Raw genomic sequence first — 22,657 nt, 5'->3', positions numbered from 1 at the left:
CCCTTGCAGGTTTTTTATGTCCTCCTCACTCACTACTTTCCTCCCATCTTAGTATCATCTGCAAACTTTGATATGTTACACTCGGTCCCCTCCTCCAAATCGTTAATGTAGATTGTAAAGAGTTGGGGACCCAGCACTGACCCCTGTGGAACACCACTAGTTACTGATTGCCAGTCTGAGAATTAACCATTTATCCCAACTCTCTGCCTTCTGTTAGATAGCCAATCCTCTATCCATGCCAGAATATTACCCCCAATCCTGTGATTTTTTATCTTAAGCAATAATCTTTTGTGTGGCACCTTGTCGAATGCCTTTTGGAAGTCTAAATACACTACGTCCACTGGTTCCCCTTTATCTACCCTATATGTTACTTCCTCAAAGAACTCCAGCAAATTTGTCAAACATGACTTCCCCTTCATAAAACCATGCTGACTTTGTCCTATTAAATTATGATTATCCAAATGTCTCCTTAATAATGGACTCCAAAATTTTACCGACCACAGATGTTAGGCTAACCAGTCTATAGTTTCCAGCCTTCTGTCTACTGCCCTTTTTAAATAAGGGTGTTACATTAGCAGTTTTCCAGTCTGCCGGGACCTTTGCTGAGTCCAGGGAGTTTTGGAAAATTATTACCAATGCATCCACAATCTGTACCGCCACTTCCCTCAAGACCCTAGGATGTAAGCCATCAGGTCCAGGTGATTTATTCGCCTTGAGTCCCATTATTTTACCGAGTACCACTTCCTTAGTGATTTTGATCGTGTTTAGCTCCCCCCCCCCTATAGCCCCCTGTTTGTCCAGTGTTGGGATATTCTTAGTGTCTTCTACTGTAAAGACTGATACAAAATATTCATTCAGTGTTTTTGCCATCTCCATATTTCCCACCATTAATTTCCCGGTCTCATCCTCTAAGGGACCAACATTTACTTTAGCCACCCTTTTTCTTTTTATATAACTATAAAAACTCTTAGTATCTGTTTTTATATTTTTTGTTAATTTACTTTCATAATCTATCTTCCCTTTCTTAATCAATCTTTTTGTTATTTTTTGCTGTCTTTTAAAGTTTTCCCAATCCTCTATCCTCCCACTAGATTTGGCTACCTTATATGCCCTTGTTTTTAGTCGAATACTATCCTTAATTTCTTTACTTAGCCACGGATGGCTGTCTCTTCTTTTACACCCTTTTCTTCTCAGTGGAATATATATTTTTTGGAAGTTGTAAAATACAGGTAGACTATCCTTTATCCGAAAACCTCGGGACCAGCCGTGTTTCGGTTTTCGGAGAATTTCGGATTTCGGAAGGTGGGTCGGCGGGGCTCCGCGGGGGGGGGTCGGCGGGGGGTCGTGCGCACGACTACGCTGACGCGTGCGCACGACCCCCCGCCGACCCCCTCGCCGACCCCCCCGCAGACCCCCGCCGGCCCCGACCCCCGCCGACCCCCCTGCCGACCCCCCCGCGGACCCCCGCCGGCCCCGACCCCTGCCAAACACCCGCGGACCCCCGCCAACCCCGACCCCCGCCGACGCCCCCGCCGACACCCCCGCGGACCCCCGCCGGCCCCGAACCTCGCCGACCCCCCCGCCGACCCCGACCTCCGCTGACTTACGGTCGGGGTCGGCGGGGGTCCGCGGGGGGGTCGGCGGGGGTCGGGGCTGGCGTGGGTCCGCGGGGGGGTTGGCGGGGGGGTTGGCGGGGGGTCGTGCGCACGACTTACGCTGACGCTCAGTGTAAGTCGGCGGGGGTCGGGGTCGGCGGGGGTCCGCGGGGGATCAGCGGGGGTCGGGGCCGGCGGGGGTCCGCGGGGGGGTCGACGGGGGGGTCGGCGGGGGTCGGGGCCGGTGGTGCTCCGCGGGGGTCTGCGGGGGGGGGTCCGCGGGGTGTCGTGCGCACCACTTACGCTGACCCTCTGCTCAGCGTAAGTCGTGCGCACGACTTACGCTGAACGAAAAAACCTTCGGTTTTTAGAGGGTTTCGGTTTTCGGAAGTTCGGATAAAGGGTAGTCTACCTGTAACTCCTTAAATGTACACCACTGATCATGCATCGTCTTACCCTTTAATCTATTTTCCCAATCCACTCTACTCAATTCCGCTCTCATACCTTCATAGTCTCCTTTATTCAAGCTTAGCACGCTTGTTTGAGATCCAATCTTCTCAACCTCTAATTGAATATGGAATTCAACCATGTTATGGTCACTCATTCCAAGGGGATCCTTTACTAGGATATTTTTAATTAATCCTGTCTCGTTACACAGGACCAGATCTAAGGTTGCTTGCCCCCTGGTCGGTTCAGTTACATACTGCTCAAGAAACCCATCCCTAATACACTCAATGAATTCATCCTCAAGGCAGCCCTGCCCAATTTGATTTGTCCAATTAATATGATAGTTAAAATCCCCCATAATTATAGATGTTCCCTTATTACAAGCCTCAACTATTTCCTGATTGATACTCCGTCCAACAGAGTTGCAACTGTTCGGAGGCCTATAGACTACGCCCACTCGTGGTTTTTTCCCCTTATTATTCCTTACCTCCACCCAAACTGTTTCATTATCCTGATCTTTTGACCCAATATCATTTCTCTGTATTACAGTGATTCCTTCCTTTATTAACATAGCCACCCCACCTCCCCTTCCTTCCTGCCTGTCCTTCCTGATCGTTAAATAACCTGGTATGTTTAATTCCCAGGCATTGTCACCCTGCAGCCATGTTTCTGTAATGGCCACAAGATCATACCCATATGTAGTTATTTCACAGAAACACAGAAACCCCACAGTGCAGATAGAGGCCATTTCGGCCCATCGAGCCTGCACCGACACATATCCCACCCGATCCCTGTAACCCCTACACCAACACATATCCCACCCTATCCCCATAACCCCATGTATTTAATCCCCCCAACACTAAGGGTCAATTTATCATAGCCAATCAACCTAACCTGCACATCTTTGGACTGTGGGAGGAAACCGGAGCACCCGGAGGAAACCCACGCAAACACGGGGAGAATGTGCAAACTCCACACAGACAGTCACCCGAGGCCGGATTCGAACCCGGGTCCCTGGTGCTGTGAGGCAACAGTGCTAACCACTATGCCACTGTACTGCCATTAACTCGTCTATTTTGTTACGAATGCTACGTGCAGTCAGATAGAGAACTTTCAAATATGTTTTGTGACACTTATTTCCTGCTTTTGCCCTTTTTATTACTTTACCTTTTACTCCATACCTTCTGCCCCTTCCTGACACGCTCTGGTTTTTAATTTCCCCACTGCTACTTAAGTCTATGACCTTCTCTGTTGTCATTTTTATTATTTGCTCTCTAGGAACCTCCCCCCCACTAGTTAGTTGAAAGCCCTCTCTACAGCCCTAGTTATATGATCCGCCAGGACTCTAGTCCCAGCACTGGCCAAGTGAAGCCCGTCCCAACGGAACAGCTCCCTCCTGCCCCAGTACTGGTGCCAGTGTCCCAGGAAGCAAAACCCATTTCTCCCACTCCAGTCTTTGAGCCACGCATTTAACTCTCTAATTTTATTTGTCCTAGCCAAATTCGCTCATGGCTCAGGTAATAATCCAGAGATGATTACCCTTGAGGTTCTGTTTTTTAATTTGACCCCTAGCTGCTCATACTCCTTTAACAGAACCGGCTTCCTAGTCCTATCTACATCGTTTGTACCAACATGGACAACGACAACTGGATCCACCCCCTCCCACTGCAAGTTTCTTTCCAGCCCAGAGGAGATGTCCTTAACCCTGGCACCGGGTAGGCAACACAGCCTTCGGGACGCTCGCTCTCGGCTGCAGTGAACTCTATCTATCCCCCTAATAATACTATCCCCTACCACTACAACATTTCTATTTACTCCCCCCTCTTGAATGGCCCCCCGTTCCACGGTGCTGTGGCCAGGTTGCTCATCCTCCCTGCAGTCCCTGCTCCTGTCCCCACAGGGAGTAAGAACCTCGAACCTGTTGGACAAGAACAAGGCCTGCGGCTTCTCCAGCTCTACCTCCTGGATCCCCGTACCTGCCTCACTCGTAGTCACACCGTCCTGTCCCTGACCATGGGCTACATCTGACTTAATTAACTTCATAGGTGTGACCACCTCCTGATACACAGAGTCCAGGTACTTCTCCCCCTCCCTGATGTGTCGCAGTGTCTGAAGCTCAGACTCCAGCTCATCAACACGGAGCTGGAGTTCCTGTAGCAGCAGACACTTGTCACAGACGTAATCACTGTGAGTCTCAATGGGGTTCATCGGCTCCCACATCTCGCAACAGTAACACATCACCTGCTCCATTCTATGTAATTAATTAAATTTTTTATTGTTAGTTATGGACACCCTCTGCCCGATTTTAGATGCTAATATCCCCTTTAATTAATTGGATTTAAATTAAATCAATCCCTCTAGTTACACCAGTTAAATGGTTTACCAACAGTCACTCTGCACCAGAAAGGCCTCATTAATCATAATAATAATAATAATCAACTTTATTGTCATTGTTAGTGCACAAGTGCAGTACAACGAAATGTCGGCTTGCGGCTCCCGAGAGTGTACATTTAGATTAAGACATTTAAACATTCAACATACATTTGGCTTGTAATACATTAACATAAACATAACCATAATAAAGTGCATTGGCAGATGTGCAGGCTTTAGAGTTTATTTGTGGAGTTCAGTAGGATGACAGCCCTGGGAAAGAAGCTGTTCCTAAATCTGTTCGTACGGGTGCGAATGCATCTGTAGCATCTCCCAGATGGCACAGAGTTAAAGTTTGAAAAGAGCACCTAACACCCCACTTACCCTAACTCACACTTACCCAAACTCAGAGCACTCTTTGATGACTCGCACGCAGTGCTTGCTCGCACTAGGACTGGTCTTTTTATACTGTTTGTTTGTTTACAGCCAAATGAGTCACCCCTGCTGATTGGTTAAAAAACTGGTTTCCACTGCCTGCTGTGCCAATTTACTCCTACTGCAGTGTAACCTTGTTTTACTCTTCTTAAACCAACAGAATCCCAAATATTTAACTTTTCCCCTTTACTTAAACTGCTTAAGTAATCTTATCAAGAATGATTTAAAGAGAAATAACAATTAAAGAACTCTCACACTTACCCAAACTCAGAGCACTCTTTGATGACTCGCACTCAGTGCTTGCTCGCACTAGAAAAGGCTTATAATCTTGTGAAGAATAATAGTATGTCTGATGATTGGGAGAACTTTAGAAACCAGCAAAAGATGACCAAAAAATTGATAAAAAAGGGAGACAATAGAATATGAGAGTAAAGTAGCAAGAAATATAAAAACAGATTGTAAGAGCATCTACAAGTATGTAGGAAGGAAGAGAGTTTCAAAAGTAAACGTTGCTCACTTAGAGGCTGAGACAGGAAAAATTATAATGGAGAATAAGGAAATGACAGACTTTAAACAAATATTTTGTATCTGTCTTCATCGTAGAAGACACAAAAACAGTACCAAAAATAGTGGGGAACCAAGGGGCTAATGAGAGGGAGGAACCTAAAGTCATTAAGATCAGTAGAGAAAAAACACTTGAAAAACTAATGGGACTAAAAGTTGATAAATCCCCTGGACCTGATGGCCTACATCCTAGAGTTCTACAAGAGGTGGCAGCAGAGATAGTGGATGCATTGGTTGTGATCTTCCAAAATTCCCTAGATTCTGGAACAGTCCCAGTGGATTGGAAGGTAGCAAATGTAACACTGCTATTCAAGAAAGGAGGGAGAGAGAAAACATAGAACTACCGTCCAGTTAGCCTGACATCAATTGTCGAGGAAATGCTGGAATCCATTATTAAGGAAGTGGTAACAGGGCATTTAGAAAATCTTAATATGATTAGGCAGAGTAAACATGGTTTTATGAAAGGGAAATCGTGTTCAATAAATGTATGAGAGTTTTTTGAGGATGTAACTAGCAGGGTAGATAAAGGGGAACCAGTGGATGTAGTATACTAGGATTTCCAAAAGACATTCGATAAGGTGCCACATGAAAGGGTCTTACACAAGATAAGGGCTCATGGGGTTGGGGTTAATATATTCGGATGGTAGAGGATTTGTTAACAGACTGAAAACAGAGAGTGGGGATCAAGGCATCATTTTCAGGTTGGCAGGGTGTAACTAGTGAGGTGCCGCAAGGATCAGTGCTTGTGCGTCCAGCTATTTACAATTTATATGAACGACTTAGATGAAGGGACTGAGTGCAATGTATCCAAGTTTGCTGATGTTACAAAACAAGGTGGGAAAGTGAGCTATGAGGAGGACACAAAGAGCCTGCAAAGGGGTGTAGACAGGTTAAGTGAGTGGGCAATAAGGTGACAGATGGAGTATAATGTAAGGAAATCTGAGGTTATTCACTTTGGTTGAAAGAATAGAAAAACAGGGCTCGGAATTTATGGCCTTAGTGCCGCTCTGTCGCACCATTAAATGGCGGTAAAACGGTGACCGCCGCTCTTTCGCCAGCTGTTTCCATCCTTACTTTTGCGCTGCCGATAACTGGCGGTGCCATGCTGGAGAAAATGGGGGCGTCGTGACGAGCAACTCCGACTTTACCTCACATGCGCGAACTTCGAGCCTAGCGCTGAATTCAGTGTTGGGTCCTCAGCACGCCAGGTCAACCTAACGAAGCAGGCTGACAGTGGCAATGTCTGCACCTCTTAAAGGGACAGGCACATCATTCAGGTAAGTTTGGATCGAAGGTTTTGGACTGGGTTTTTTTTAATTTTATTGAACTGGTGGCTTGCTGCAATAGATGTGAAAAGTTTTTTTAAAGTGGGACTGGAGTGCTGCTGGGCACTTGCAAGGGCTCAGCTGGTAAATGAAGGTCTTTGAGAAGACAGAATATGCTGCAAATACTCAGCAGGTCACGCAACATCGGTGAAGAGAAAAACAGATTTCACGGTTCGGGTCGAGATGCTGCCTGACCAGCTGAGTATTTCAAGGATCTTATGCTGTCATTTCACATTTACAGCATCCACTTGCAGAGGGAAGAGGAAGACACAGAAGAGGAAGAATCAGATAGAAGGATACATCCCAGACAGCCCCTTTGTGGCTGGGATATCCAGGATGGAATCATCTGCCTGTTTCACAACCCCAATTTCCCTTTCAACATTAGTCCCACATCTTACCATCTGTTACTGACCATCACAATGTCCTCTTGGTCACGTGCTGAAATAAAAGCCACCACAAAGCAAACTTTCCAATCCACCTATATATGTCTATCCATCCAATGTGATATCAAGAAATCAACTCATCACCCGTATGCATCCTCTGAGTGAGTGTCTTGTGTGTGCCTTTGCCTGTCCTACTGATATTACCCAGTGCTACCCCAGTGGCTGCAGCATGGCTGGTGGAAGGCTGCTGAATTTCAGTGGGGACACTGCAACTGTCCTTGCTGGTTCCTGCAGCCACTTCTTTTAAGACCCTAGGATGTAGGCCGTCAGGTCCACAGGACTTGTCCACCTTTAGTCCCATTATTTTACCGAGTACTTTTTCATTAGTGATAATGATTGTTTTAAGTTCCCCCTCCCTATAGCCCCTTGATTATGTGTTATTGGGATGGTTTTAGTGTCTTCTACCGTGAAGACTGATACAAAATATTTGTTCAAAGTCTCTGCCATTTCCCTGTTCCCCATTAATAATTCCCCAGTCTCATCCTCTAAGGGACCAACATTTACTTTAGCTACTCTCTTCCTTTTTATATACCTGTAGAAGCTCTTACTATCTGTTTATATTTTTTTGCTAGTTTACTCTCATAATCCAGCTTCTCTCTCGTTATTACTTTTTTAGTCATCCTTTGCTGTTTTTTAAAAATGTCCCAATCCTCTGGCCTTCCACTAATCTTGGCAACATTGTATGCTTTTGTTTTCAATTTGATACCATCCTTTACTTCCTTAGTTAGCCACGACTGATTCTCCCTTCTCTTAAAGTCTTTCCTTCTCACTGGAATACATTTTTGTTGAGAGTTATGAAATATCTCCTTAAATGTCTACCATTGCTTATCAACCATCTTACCCTTTAATCTATTTTCCCAGTCCACTTTAGCCAGTTCTGCCCTCATGCCATTGTAATTGCCTTTATTTAAGATCAGGACACTGGTTTGAGACCCAACTTTCTCACCCTCCAATTGAATTTGAAATTCAACCATGCTATGATCACTCTTTCCTAAAGGATCCTTTACTATGAGATAATTTATTAATCCTGTCTCATTACACAGTACCAGATCTAAGATAGGCTGCTCCCTGGTTGGTTCCACAACGTATTGTTCTAGGAAACCATCTCGGATACACTTTATGAACTCTTCCTTGAGGCTGCCTTGGCCAATTTGATTTGTCTAATCAATAGGAAGATTAAAATCGCCCATGATTGTTGCTGTACCTTTCTTACAAGCCTCCATTATTTCTTGATTTATACTCTGTCCAACAGTATAGCTGCTGTTAGGGGGCCTATAGATTAGGCCCACCAGTGACTTCTTTCCCTTATTATTTCTGATCTCCACCCAAACTGATTCTACATCTTGCTCTTCTGAGCCACTTTCATTTCTCATTACTGCACTGATCTCATCCTTTATTAACAGAGCCACCCACCTCCTTTTCCCTTCTGTCTATCCATCCAAAATGTCAAATACCCCTGAATATTCAGTTCCCAGCCTTGGTCACCTTGCAACCACGTCTCTGTAATGGCAATCAGATCATACCCATGTATATCTATTTGTGCCCTCAACTCATCGATCTTGTTACGAATGCTGTCCATTCAGATAAAGAGCTTTTAAATTTTGTCTTTTTACTATTTTTCTGTGCTTTGACCCCACTTTCTGATGCACTCTTATGTTTATACGTTCTGTCCCTTCCTGTCACACTCTGGCCACCATTACCCCACCAATACCCGGCTCTATTGCCTTCTCCTTTCTCTTTGAATTGTTAAATTCCCGCTCACCTGATCCCCCCCCCAGTATTTAGTTTAAAGCCCTCTCTACAGTCTTGTCTTTTGTCGAATACTGTTGCTCATTCTCGTGTTTCAACAGCAGACGATCACCCAGCGGGAGCAAGTGAATCTAACATGGAGACTGATGGCCATTTCTGGGCATAATTTACGGTAGTTTGAATTGCTGATCCATTATTAACGATGGTGTTGTTTTAGTAAACTTAGCGAATAAGGAAATGGCGGGGTCATGAACTGATTGTGCCTCGCGCTGTTTCAAAAGCTGCTTCGACACAGATCCTCAGTCTTAACAAGCAAGTGATGTCGCCGGTCATTGTTACATTCAAAATAACTTTGTGATTAATTTGATAATTCTTGCTACGCGTTTGCCAATACCGAACGGAATATAAGCAAAGTCCACTTTGAAATGCAGCTACCGTTTGGAGACCCCAACACGGAGGCATTAGACCGATGGGGACAGATATATCTACACAAGCAACAGTGCTGGAGACTATAATTGTCAATACTCGACTGAAAATAAAATTGAATGTGATTTTAGATCATACCTGGATTTAGAACGGCCAGTAGAAGGGAGACCTCGAGAACGGAACACCTCATACTTGCTGCTGTTGAGTCTGAACTGGACAGAGAGAAATGACCGAACGTGTTAGTTAGTAAAGCAAGAGGAAGTTCTCGTTTCCTTCTGTTAAAAATATTTATCAGGCTCGGTCATGTGATTATTGGTTAGAATTTCCTCAGTCACTAACCTCAATAGTTAGATTCAACATCAAGACTTGGCTTCACCATCAATAGGGGTAGACAACATTCACGGTGCTTAATTCCTAGATTATCACCGTCTTGAACAAGAATAAGCCCAGCGACCATCCCGGGCCCTCAACAGCACCAACATTGTCGAATGACCCAACAGCATCTTGAAAGACAACATTGCGGAGAAGCTTAACTGTATCAAGTGTAACAACACAGTGACTAAAGAGCAGGGCAGAGGCTGGGTACTCTGCGAGGATTGACTCACCACTTTCCCCCTCAATGTCTCTCCACCATTTACAAAGATCTCTTCAGGAGCATGGTGTATACTTCCCACTCACTTGAATAGGTGCAGCCTAGAAAGCCCACACAATGTTCAAAACAATGAAGCACCATGTTTTTTTGGTCTGCACCCGTGCCACTGGATTCAGTGGCCCCACCACATGCACACTGCACCTTGAAAGGGGAAAGGTAAAGAATAAAGTTCGTGCACAGTAGAGTTGAATGACGGGGGCTCGGTTCTATACAGACAATGGTCAAGGAGAGCAGGGTGCAACTGTCGGAGGGGCAGTACTGAGGGAGCGCCGCACTGTCAGAGGGGCAGTACTGAGGGAGTGCTGCACTGTCGGAGGGGCAGTATTGAGGGAGCGTTGCACTGTCGGAGGGGCAGTACTGAGGGAGCACCGCACTGTCGGAGGGGCAGTACTGAGGGAGCGCCGCACTGTCGGAGGGGCAGTACTGAGGGAGCACCGCACTGTCGGAGGGGCAGTACTGAGGGAGAGCCGCACTGTCAGAGGGGCAGTATTGAGTGAGTGTCGCACTGTCGGAGAGGCAGCACTGAGGGAGCGCTGCACTGTCGGAGGGGCAGTACTGAGGGAGCGTCGCACTGTCAGAGGGGCAGTACTGAGGGAGCGCCGCACTGTCGGAGGGGCAGTACTGAGGGAGCATTGCACTGTCGGAGGGGCAGTACTGAGGGAGTGCCGCACTGTTGGAGGAGCAGTACTGAGGGAGCGCCGCACTGTCGGAGGGGCAGTACTGAGGGAGCACTGCACTGTTGGAGGGGCAGTATTGAGGGAGCGTCGCACTGTCGGAGGGTCAGTACTGAGGGAGTGCCGCACTGTCGGAGGGGCAGTACTGAGGGAGCGCTGCACTGTCGGAGTGGCAGTATTGAGGGAGCGTCACACCGTCGGAGGGTCAGTACTGAAGGAGCACCGCACTGTCGGAGGGTCAGTACTGAGGGAGCGCCGCATTGTCAGAGGGGCAGTAATGAGGGAACGCCGCACTGTCGGAGGGTCAGTATTGAGGGAGCGCCGCATTGTCGGAGGGGCAGTAATGAGGGAACGTCGCACTGTCGGAGGGTCAGTACTGAGGGAGCGCCGCACTGTCGGAGGGGCAGTATTGAGGGAGCGTTGCACTGTCGGAGGGTCAGTACTGAGGGAGCGCCGCACTGTCGGAGGGGCAGTACTGAGGGAACGTCGCACTGTCAGAGGTGTCACCTTTCAGATGAGAGGTTAAACCCGAGGCCCCATCTGCCCTCTCAGGTGGATATAAAAGATCCCGCAGCCACTATTTCAAAGAGGAGCAGGGCAGTTCTCCCCGCTGTCCTAAGGCCAATATTTATCCCTCAACCAACATCTGGTGATGATCACATTTCTGTTTGTGGGAGCTTGCTGTGCACAAACTGGCTGCCGGGTTTCCGACATTACAACAGTGACTACACTTCAAAAAAAGGTATTCATTGGCTGTAAGGAGCTGTGGGACGTCCTGAGGTAGTGAAAGGCGCTATAGAAATGCAAGTCTTTCTTTCTTCAATCAAAGGCTCACTCGGGGTGAGTTGGATCAGTGACTTGCTGTGCAGCAGATTGAAAGTTCCCGGTCTGTGCGGAGCCGGCCGATTGGTCAGTAGCCTGGAGCCCAGGGTTGCAGGACTGGTGGGGTGGGGGGCCGGGGAGTGAGCTCTGTACAAAAACCACTCACAACTGGGTATTTAGAACAAGAGTGGGAAGAGAAGAGCCGAAATGATGTTTCTAAATCTGATGCCAAGGTGTCCATTTAATCCAGTGGGCTGATCCACCATGTGGGCCATCACAACTGGTGCAGCATGTGCATCCATTCACACACGGGCGGGCCTTTCAAACCGCGTTGGGAGGGAGGAGGGGAGGACGAAGGAGGTCACTGGATTGCAGTCGGGATCAGGAAGCCCGGTCGATGCTCCTGTCTCCCACAGCCCAGGGAGAGCCCCAGTCAAACTGCAGCATCGCCAAGGCGCTTTGCGATGGGCAGCGCGGCGAGATCGCGGGCGTGGCGGAGTGACGCTCACGACACAGGCCGACCTCGAAGACCCCGCGGGCCCCCTCCCCCCCGACCCCCAGCCCCGCGCCAGAGATACTGACCGTCAGCCAGAAGTAGGCCATCTTCATGGCTTTCTCGTCCATGTCCCCTCACTTGGCGTAATCCACCAGCTGGAAAGCAAGGGCCGATCAGTCAAACCCGCAGGCTCCTTCCCAGCACAGACAGAGGCCAGTCGGCTCCTCCAGCCTGCCCTCCTTCTGTACGCGAGCAATCCCCAAACCCATCCCACTGCCCCACTCTCTCCATCGACAAATATTGATCCCAAATTCCCCCTTTCACAGAGGCCATGATCTCGGCCTCAACCTCCTCCCCATGGCTTCAGTGACGTGCAGGATTGGAGAAGCTGGGATTGTTCTTCGAGCAGAGAAGGTTTAGGGCAGATTTAACAGAATCATAGAATGATACAGCGCAGGAGGAGGCCATTCGGCCCATCGTGCCGGTGCTGGCTCTTTGGACCCACTCCCCTGCTCTTTCCCCAGGGCCCGGAAAATGTTTCCTTTTCAAGTATTTATCCAATTCCCTTTTGAAAGTTATTATTGAATCTGCTTCCACCGGCCTTTCGGGCAGCACATTCCAGATCACAACAACTCGCTGTGTAAAAATAATCTCCTCATCTCCCCTCTGGTTCTTTAACCAATCACCTTCAATCTGTGTCCTCTGGTTACCGACCCTTCTACCACTGGACACAGTTTCTCCTCATTTACTCTCAAAACCATTTATGATTTTGAACACAATCTTCCCCTTAACCTTCGCTGCTCTAAGGAGAACAATCCCAGCTCCTCCAGTCTCTCCACATAACTGAAGTCCCTCATCCCTGGAACCATTCTGGTAAAGAGCGATGTTCAAAATCATGAGGGGTTTTGATCGAGTAAATGAGGAGCAGTACTGAGGGAGCGCCGCACTGTCGGAGGGGCAGTACTGAGGGAGCGCCGCACTGTCGGAGGGCAGTACTGAGGGAGCGCCGCACTGTCGGAGGGGCAGTACTGAGGGAGCGCTGCACTGTCGGAGGGCCAGTACTGAGGGAGCGCTGCACTGTCGGAGGGGCAGTACTGAGGGAGCGCCGCACTGTTGGAGGGCAGTACTGAGGGAGCGCCGCACTGTCGGAGGGGCAGTACTGAGGGAGCGCTGCACTGTCGGAGGGGCATTAGTGAGGGAGCGCTGCACTGTCGGCGGGGCAGTACTGAGGGAGCACCGCACTGTCAGAGGGGCAGTACTGAGGGAGCGCTGCACTGTCGGAGGGGCATTAGTGAGGGAGCGCTGCACTGTCGGAGGGGCAGTACTGAGGGAGCGCCGCACTGTCGGAGGGCAGTACTGAGGGAGCGCCGCACTGTCGGAGGGGCAGTACTGAGGGAGCGCTGCACTGTCGGAGGGGCATTAGTGAGGGAGCGCTGCACTGTCGGAGGGGCAGTACTGAGGGAGCGCCGCACTGTCAGAGGGGCAGTACTGAGGGAGCGCTGCACTGTCGGAGGGGCATTAGTGAGGGAGCGCTGCACTGTCGGAGGGGCAGTACTGAGGGAGCGCTGCACTGTCGGAGGGGCAGTACTGAGGGAGCGCTGCACTGTCGGAGGGGCATTAGTGAGGGAGCGCTGCACTGTCGGAGGGGCAGTACTGAGGGAGCGCTGCACTGTCGGAGGGGCATTAGTGAGGGAGCGCCGCACTGTCGGAGGGGCAGCACTGAGGGAGCGCTGCACTGCCGGAGGGGCAGTACTGAGGGAGCGCTGCACTGTCGGAGGGGCATTAGTGAGGGAGCGCCGCACTGTCGGAGGGGCAGTACTGAGGGAGCGCCGCACTGTCGGAGGGCAGTACTGAGGGAGCGCCGCACTGTCGGAGGGGCAGCACTGAGGGAGCGCTGCACTGTCGGAGGGGCAGTACTGAGGGAGCGCCGCACTGTCGGAGGGCAGTACTGAGGGAGCGCCGCACTGTCGGATGGGCAGTACTGAGGGAGCGCTGCACTGTCGGAGGGGCATTAGTGAGGGAGCGCTGCACTGTCGGAGGGGCAGTACTGAGGGAGCGCCGCACTGTCAGAGGGGCAGTACTGAGGGAGCGCTGCACTGTCGGAGGGGCATTAGTGAGGGAGCGCTGCACTGTCGGAGGGGCAGGACTGAGGGAGCGCTGCACTGTCGGAGGGGCAGTACTGAGGGAGCGCTGCACTGTCGGAGGGGCATTAGTGAGGGAGCGCTGCACTGTCGGAGGGGCAGTACTGAGGGAGCGCTGCACTGTCGGAGGGGCATTAGTGAGGGAGCGCCGCACTGTCGGAGGGGCAGCACTGAGGGAGCGCTGCACTGCCGGAGGGGCAGTACTGAGGGAGCGCTGCACTGTCGGAGGGGCATTAGTGAGGGAGCGCCGCACTGTCGGAGGGGCAGTACTGAGGGAGCGCCGCACTGTCGGAGGGCAGTACTGAGGGAGCGCCGCACTGTCGGAGGGGCAGCACTGAGGGAGCGCTGCACTGTCGGAGGGGCAGTACTGAGGGAGCGCCGCACTGTCGGAGGGCAGTACTGAGGGAGCGCCGCACTGTCGGAGGGCAGTACTGAGTGAGTGCGGCACTGTCGGAGGGCAGTACTGAGGGAGCGCCGCACTGTCGGAGGGGCAGTACTGAGGGAGCACCGCACTGTCGGAGGGGCAGTACTGAGGGAGCGCCGCACTGTCGGAGGGCAGTACTGAGGGAGCGCTGCACTGTCGGAGGGCAGTACTGAGGGAGCGCCGCACTGTCGGAGGGGCAGTACTGAGGGAGCGCCGCACTGTCGGAGGGGCAGTACTGAGTGAGTGCGGCACTGTCGGAGGGGCCGTGCTGAGGGAGCGCTGCACTGTCGGGGGGCAGTACTGAGGGAGCGCTGCACTGTCGGAGGGCAGCACTGAGGGAGCGCCGCACTGTCGGAGGGGCAGCACTGAGGCAGCGTCGCACTGTCGGAGGGGCAGTACTGAGGGAGCGCTGCACTGTCGGAGGGGCAGTACTGAGGGAGCGCTGCACTGTCGGAGGGGCAGTACTGAGGGAGCGCTGCACTGTCGGAGGGGCATTAGTGAGGGAGCGCTGCACTGTCGGCGGGGCAGTACTGAGGGAGCGCCGCACTGTCAGACGGGCAGTACTGAGGGAGCGCTGCACTGTCGGAGGGGCATTAGTGAGGGAGCGCTGCACTGTCGGAGGGGCAGTACTGAGGGAGCGCCGCACTGTCGGAGGGCAGTACTGAGGGAGCGCCGCACTGTCGGAGGGGCAGTACTGAGGGAGCGCTGCACTGTCGGAGGGGCATTAGTGAGGGAGCGCTGCACTGTCGGAGGGGCAGTACTGAGGGAGCGCCGCACTGTCAGAGGGGCAGTACTGAGGGAGCGCTGCACTGTCGGAGGGGCATTAGTGAGGGAGCGCTGCACTGATGGAGGGGCAGTACTGAGGGAGCGCTGCACTGTCGGAGGGGCAGTACTGAGGGAGCGCTGCACTGTCGGAGGGGCATTAGTGAGGGAGCGCCGCACTGTCGGAGGGGCAGCACTGAGGGAGCGCTGCACTGTCGGAGGGGCAGTACTGAGGGAGCGCCGCACTGTCGGAGGGCAGTACTGAGGGAGCGCCGCACTGTCGGAGGGGTAGCACTGAGGGAGCGCTGCACTGTCGGAGGGGCAGTACTGAGGGAGCGCCGCACTGTCGGAGCGGCAGCACTGAGGGAGCGCCGCACTGTCGGAGGGGCAGCACTGAGGGAGCGCTGCACTGTCGGAGGGGCAGTACTGAGGGAGCGCTGCACTGCCGGAGGGGCAGCACTGAGGGAGCGCTGCACTGTCGGAGGGGCAGTACTGAGGGCGCGCTGCACTGTCGGAGGGGCAGTACTGAGGGAGTGCCGCACTGTCGGAGGGCAGTACTGAGGGAGCGCCGCACTGTCGGAGGGGCAGTACTGAGGGAGCGCCGCACTGTCGGAGGGGCAGTACTGAGTGAGTGCGGCACTGTCGGAGGGGCCGTGCTGAGGGAGCGCTGCACTGTCGGGGGGCAGTACTGAGGGAGCGCTGCACTGTCGGAGGGCAGCACTGAGGGAGCGCCGCACTGTCGGAGGGGCAGCACTGAGGCAGCGCCGCACTGTCGGAGGGGCAGTACTGAGGGAGCGCTGCACTGTCGGAGGGGCAGTACTGAGGGAGCGCTGCACTGTCGGAGGGGCAGTACTGAGGGAGCGCTGCACTGTCGGAGGGGCATTAGTGAGGGAGCGCTGCACTGTCGGCGGGGCAGTACTGAGGGAGCGCCGCACTGTCAGAGGGGCAGTACTGAGGGAGCGCTGCACTGTCGGAGGGGCATTAGTGAGGGAGCGCTGCACTGTCGGAGGGGCAGTACTGAGGGAGCGCCGCACTGTCGGAGGGCAGTACTGAGGGAGCGCCGCACTGTCGGAGGGGCAGTACTGAGGGAGCGCTGCACTGTCGGAGGGGCATTAGTGAGGGAGCGCTGCACTGTCGGAGGGGCAGTACTGAGGGAGCGCCGCACTGTCAGAGGGGCAGTACTGAGGGAGCGCTGCACTGTCGGAGGGGCATTAGTGAGGGAGCGCTGCACTGTCGGAGGGGCAGTACTGAGGGAGCGCTGCACTGTCGGAGGGGCAGTACTGAGGGAGCGCTGCACTGTCGGAGGGGCATTAGTGAGGGAGCGCCGCACTGTCGGAGGGGCAGCACTGAGGGAGCGCTGCACTGTCGGAGGGGCAGTACTGAGGGAGCGCCGCACTGTCGGAGGGCAGTACTGAGGGAGCGCCGCACTGTCGGAGGGGCAGCACTGAGGGAGCGCTGCACTGTCGGAGGGGCAGTACTGAGGGAGCGCCGCACTGTCGGAGCGGCAGCACTGAGGGAGCGCCGCACTGTCGGAGGGGCAGCACTGAGGGAGCGCTGCACTGTCGGAGGGGCAGTACTGAGGGAGCGCTGCACTGCCGGAGGGGCAGCACTGAGGGAGCGCCGCACTGTCGGTGGGGCAGTACTGAGGGCGCGCTGCACTGTCGGAGGGGCAGTACTGAGGGAGTGCCGCACTGTCGGAGGGCAGTACTGAGGGCGCGCTGCACTGTCAGAGGGGCAGTACTGAGGGCGCGCTGCACTGTCGGAGGGCAGTACTGAGTGAGTGCGGCACTGTCGGAGGGGCAGTACTGAGGGCGCGCTGCACTGTCGGAGGGCAGTACTGAGGGAGCGCCGCACTGTCGGAGGGGCAGTACTGAGGGAGCGCCGCACTGTCGGAGGGGCAGTACTGAGGGAGCGCCGCACTGTCGGAGGGCAGTACTGAGGGAGCGCTGCACTGTCGGAGGGCAGTACTGAGGGAGCGCCGCACTGTCGAAGGGGCAGTACTGAGGGAGCGCCGCACTGTCGGAGGGGCAGTACTGAGTGAGTGCGGCACTGTCGGAGGGGCCGTGCTGAGGGAGCGCTGCACTGTCGGGGGGCAGTACTGAGGGAGCGCTGCACTGTCGGAGGGCAGCACTGAGGGAGCGCCGCACTGTCGGAGGGGCAGCACTGAGGGAGCGCCGCACTGTCGGAGGGGCAGTACTGACGGAGCGCTGCACTGTCGGAGGGGCAGTACTGAGGGAGCGCTGCACTGTTGGAGGGGCTGTACTGAGGGAGCGCTGCACTGTCGGAGGGGCAGTACTGAGGGCGCGCTGCACTGTTGCAGGGCAGTACTGAGGGAGCGCCGCACTGTCGGAGGGGCAGCACTGAGGGAGCGCCGCACTGTCGGAGGGGCAGCACTGAGGGAGCGCCGCACTGTCGGAGGGGCAGCACTGAGGGAGCGCCGCACTGTCGGAGGGGCAGTACTGAGGGCGCGCTGCACTGTCGGAGGGGCAGCACTGAGGGAGCGCCGCACTGTCGGAGGGGCAGCAGTGAGGGAGCGCCGCACTGTCGGAGGGGCAGTACTGAGGGGGCGCCGCACTGTCGGAGGGGCAGCACTGAGGGGCCGCTGAACTTCAGAGGTGCTGTCTTTCGGATGAGACTTTAAACCGAGGCCCCGTCTGCCCTCTCAGGTGAACGTAGAAGACTCTGCAGCCTCTATTGGAACAAGAGCAGGGGAAGTTATCCCAGGTGTCCTGGGTTAATATTTACCCCTCAACCAATAATCACTGAAAACAAATGGTCTGGTCTTATTTTTAATCCATTTATGTGATGTGGCCGTCGCTGGTAAGGCCGGCATTTATTACCCTTCCCTAGTTGTCCTTGAGAAGGCGGTGGTGAGCCGCCTTCTTGAACCGCTGCAGTCCGTGTGGTGAAGGTACTCCCACAGTGCTGTTAGGTAGGGAGTTCCAGGATTTTGACCCAGCGACGATGAATAAACGGCGATATATCTCCAAGTCAGGATGGTGTGTGACTTGGAGGGGAAACTTGGAGGTGGTGGTGTTCCCAACATATTGCTGTTTGTGGGAGCTTGCTGTGCGCAAATTGGCTGCTCTGTTACCTACATTACAACAGTGACCACACTTGAAAAAGTACATCATTTGCTGTGAAGAGCTTTGGGAGGCCCCGAGGATGTGAAAGGCGCTATATAAATGCGAATCTCTTTGTTGTCTATGGAACAATAGCGTCCCATCCCTGGTCAGTCCCTGGACACTCCTGCAGGGATCCTCCAGGACACTCCTGCACTGGGCCCTGGGTGTGTCTCTGCTCCGGGACCCGGTTCCTTTGTCTGCTGCGATGCTTCGATCAGGCACAGGATGAGGTTCCTAATTTCATCCTTTCGATGTCCTTTAGGTGACTGCTTTTGAAAATCCAAATTAAAAACCATCATTCGGAGGTCAGTGTTCAGTATTTTAGCTACACCTCCAGGAGATCCCGCCTCCTGAATTTGGGAATTCGAGCTGCTCCAGATGATCATTCCGGATGTGGCTGGCCATTCAGCCCATCTTAATGCTCCCATCCAGAACAGCCCATCGCTGCCTCCAATTGTTCCTTAACCCATTCCAGGATTGTGCCTCGTGCCCCAGTCCTCTATCTGCCAGTCCATTCCAAGTGTTGGTCACTCCCTCTGTGTGAAGTAAACCTTCCTGATAACAGCCCGAGTTACCTTTAACTAGTTTGAAGCCGTGTCTCCTTGTCCAAATCGCACAGATTCATTTGAAGTAACATTCCGGATATTCATCCCTCTCTATTGCACTGCAGCAACTCGCCAAGGCCTCTTCGGCAGCACCTCCCAAACCCGCCACCTCTACCACCCAGAAGGACAAGGGCAGCAGGCGCATTGGAACACCACCACCTCCAAGTTCCCCTCCAAGTCACACACCATCCTGACTTGGAGATACATCGGCCGATCCTCCATCGTCGCTGGGTCAAAGTCCTGGAACTGGCTCCTTAACAGCACTGTGGGAGGACCTTCACCACACGGACTGCACCGGTTCAAGAAGGTGGCTCACCACCACCTTCTCAAGAGCAACTCGGGGTGGGTAATAAATGCCGGCCTTGCCAGCGGCGCCCACATCCCAGGAAAGATTTTATTTTAAATTCCTCAATACGATCACTTTTATGGAGCCTCGTTTCCATGTTGAATCGGCCAAGTCTCTACACACAACTCAGTCCCTCTGGCGCCGGGGATCGGTCTCGCGGCTCTCCTCTGTGACGCCCCTAGTAGCCGAATGTCTCCCTTATGTCTCCGTGTCCAGAACTGGACCCAGTACATTTAAAAGAAAGATTTGCATTAATATAGCGCCTTTCACAACCACCAGACATCCCAAAGCGCTTTACAGCCAATGAAGTATTTTGAAGTGTGGTCACTGTTGTAATGTAGGAAACACGGCAGCCAATTTGTGCACAGCAAGCTCCCACAAACAGCAATGTGATGATGACCAGATAATCTGTTTTCTAGTGATGTTGGTTGAGGGATAAGCGCTATATAAATGCAAGTCTTTCTTTCTTTGAATAAGGTTAGATTTTTAAAAATAGAAAATAAATTTATATTTAAGAAATTAAGATCATGCTTTTTTAAATCAAATAGATTACAATAAAATTAAAGAGGGGTTAAAATGAGCTAATGTTTTTTAAGTGTAACTAAGTGTAAGAGGTTGAAGTGAATGAGAAGTTTGAGTGGAATGTGAAAGTGCTGCTCAGGTTGAACTGGGCTGAATGTGGGTCCTGGGCCTGAGGCTGGGGGAGGGGAGAGGAGGGGGACCTGGGCCTAGTCTTCAGGGCCCAGCCCGCCCACTCATTCCCGCTCCCGGCGCCTCTCCGGCCCCACTTACCCCAACTCCGGGGCCTTATCGGCGGCTAGCGGGTGCCCACTCCCAGGGCGGCTCTTTCTCCGCGTCTCCGGTTTTCTTCCTCTTTTAAACAACAAGAAGCCGCTTTTCCCCCTCACATGGGCGCCGCCATCTTCATTCCGGCCCCGTGTCCCCGCGCTAAACCCGCCGGCCGGCGCACCTCGCCCCGCAAACAAACGTTCCGCCTGACTCCCCTCGGATCAGAGGCAATTCTGTCATTTCCAGAATAAAAAGAAAAAGAATGAAAGACTTGCATTTATGTCATGCCTTTCAGGACCACCGGATGTCTCAAAGTGCTTTACAGCCAACTAAGTACTTTTGGAAGTGGAGTCACTGTTGTAATGTGGGAAACGCAGCAGCCAATTTGCGCACAGCAAGCTCCCACAAACAGCAATGTGATAATGACATGATAATTTTTTTTAGTGATGATAATTGAGGGATAAACATTGGCCAGGACACCGGGGATAATGCCCCGGCTCTTCTTCGATCTCTTACGTCCACCTGAGAGCGCAGACGGGGCCTCAATTTAATGTCTCATCCGAAAGACGGCACCTCCGACAGTGCAGCACTCCCTCAGCACTGCACTGGAGTGTCAGCCTAGATTTCTGTGCTACAAGTCCCTGGAGTGGGACTTAAACCCACAATATTGTGAGTCAGAGGCAAGTGTGGTACCCACTGAACCACAGCTAACACAAGCTAATTAGATGCATTTCCTCCCCCCCTCACTTCATCGGCGTTCTTTTCCTCCTGTTTCGAAATCAACATTTACCCCTGTCTTCAGATACTTTGGTTTTTGCATCACCATCTACACTGTCCCATCAAACAATCCCAGGGCAGGTACAGCACAGGTTAGATACAGAGTAAAGCTCCCTCTACACTGTCCCATCAAAGACTCCCAGGGCAGGTACAGCACAGGTTAGATACAGAGTAAAGCTCCTTCTACACTGACCCATCAAACAATCCCAGAGCAGGTACAGCACAGGTTAGATACAGAGTAAAGCTCCCTCTACACTGTCCCATCAAACAATCCCAGAGCAGGTACAGCACAGGTTAGATACAGAGTAAAGCTCCCTCTACACTGTCCCATCAAAGACTCCCAGGGCAGGTACAGCACAGGTTAGATACAGAGTAAAGCTCCCTCTACACTGACCCATCAAACACTCCCAGGGCAGGTACAGCACAGGTTAGATACAGAGTAAAGCTCCCTCTACACTGTCCCATCAAAGACTCCGAGGGCAGGTACAGCACGGGTTAGATACAGAATAAAGCTCCCTCTACACTGTCCCATCAAACACTCCTAGGGCAGGTACAGCACAGGTTAGGTACAGAGTATAGCTCCCTCTACACTGTCCCATCAAACACTCCCAGGGCAGGTACAGCATGGGGTGGGTTCAGAGTAAAGCTCCCTCTACACTGCCCCATCAAACACTCCCAGGGCAGGTACAGCACAGGTTAGGTACAGAGTAAAGCTTCCTCTACACTGCCCCATCAAACATTCCCAGGGCAAGTACAGCACAGGTTAGATACAGAGTAAAGCTCCCTCTACACTGTCCCATCAAACAGTCCCAGGGCAGGTACAGCACGGGTTATACAGAGTAAAGCTCCCTCTACGCTGTCCCAACAAACACTCCCAGGGCAGGTACAGCATGGGTTAGATACAGAGTAAAGCTCCCTCTACACTGCCCATGGGCCCGATTTTGTGGATTGTGTGGGAAATGGTCGGGCTTCCCCGAATGTGGGGTTCTGACACACAAAAAAATGTGTCAGCCAGCTCCACGCAATTTTCCCTCAAGTGGCCAATTAATTTCCAGCATGTGGGAGGCCTTGCTAATTGTCCAATTCGAGTCAGAAATCCCCACAGTATGATGTCATCATTCGTGGTGCTTTCAAGGTCCATAGCAAGCACTGCACCCTCTGAAGGCTTCCAAACGAACCATACAGGATGGCAGAGGAGCCTGCAGCAGCTGTGGCCAGTGCCAGACCCTGAGCTGCCTCCAAATTCGATGAGGCTTCACTGCAGGCATTATTGGATGGGGTTAGGGCCCACAGGGAGGTCCTCTTCCCTAGGTCAGTGAGACCAATGCTGCATAGATGCAGGTGTCAGCAGATGCCAACTCCCTGGGAGTCACCAGAAGAACCTTGGCATTACATCTCTAACTCCTTCCTTTACTCCCCCACAGCACCATCCAGAGCCCCCATCCTCACTGTGGAGGAGGAGGAGGCTGTGCAGCCAGACTCCTCAGAGGAAGCTCCAACCTCTGAGGCCGCAGCGTCAGCAGAAGTAAGCGCACCCAGCACCAGCGCAGACACTCACACCTCGGGGGGACCTTCGGGACATAGAGTAGTGTTGTCACCTGGTGTTTCACAGCTCACAAGTGAGCCTCAGCAGATTCTGGAGACAGGGACAGCAGTGGAGAGTCCTCGTCGGAGGGCGCAGGACTCTGCC

The 22,657-nt window shown here is 52.8% G+C and overlaps 1 protein-coding gene across 1 annotated transcript in view; it reads right to left on the bottom strand.

Moving 5' to 3' along the window:
- LOC147109838 (uncharacterized) overlaps nt 1–22,657 on the bottom strand; it is a 58,388-nt gene that overhangs the window by 2,542 nt on the left and 33,189 nt on the right. The window lies entirely within an intron of this gene.

This window comes from Somniosus microcephalus, chromosome 12, assembly GCF_052327205.1.
Source record: "Somniosus microcephalus isolate GS21.2 chromosome 12, FLI_Smic_1.0, whole genome shotgun sequence".
NCBI classification, from domain to species: domain Eukaryota; kingdom Metazoa; phylum Chordata; class Chondrichthyes; order Squaliformes; family Somniosidae; genus Somniosus; species Somniosus microcephalus.
The sequence above is the reverse complement of the archived record's forward strand: the minus strand, read 5'-3'. Positions and strand labels throughout refer to the sequence as shown.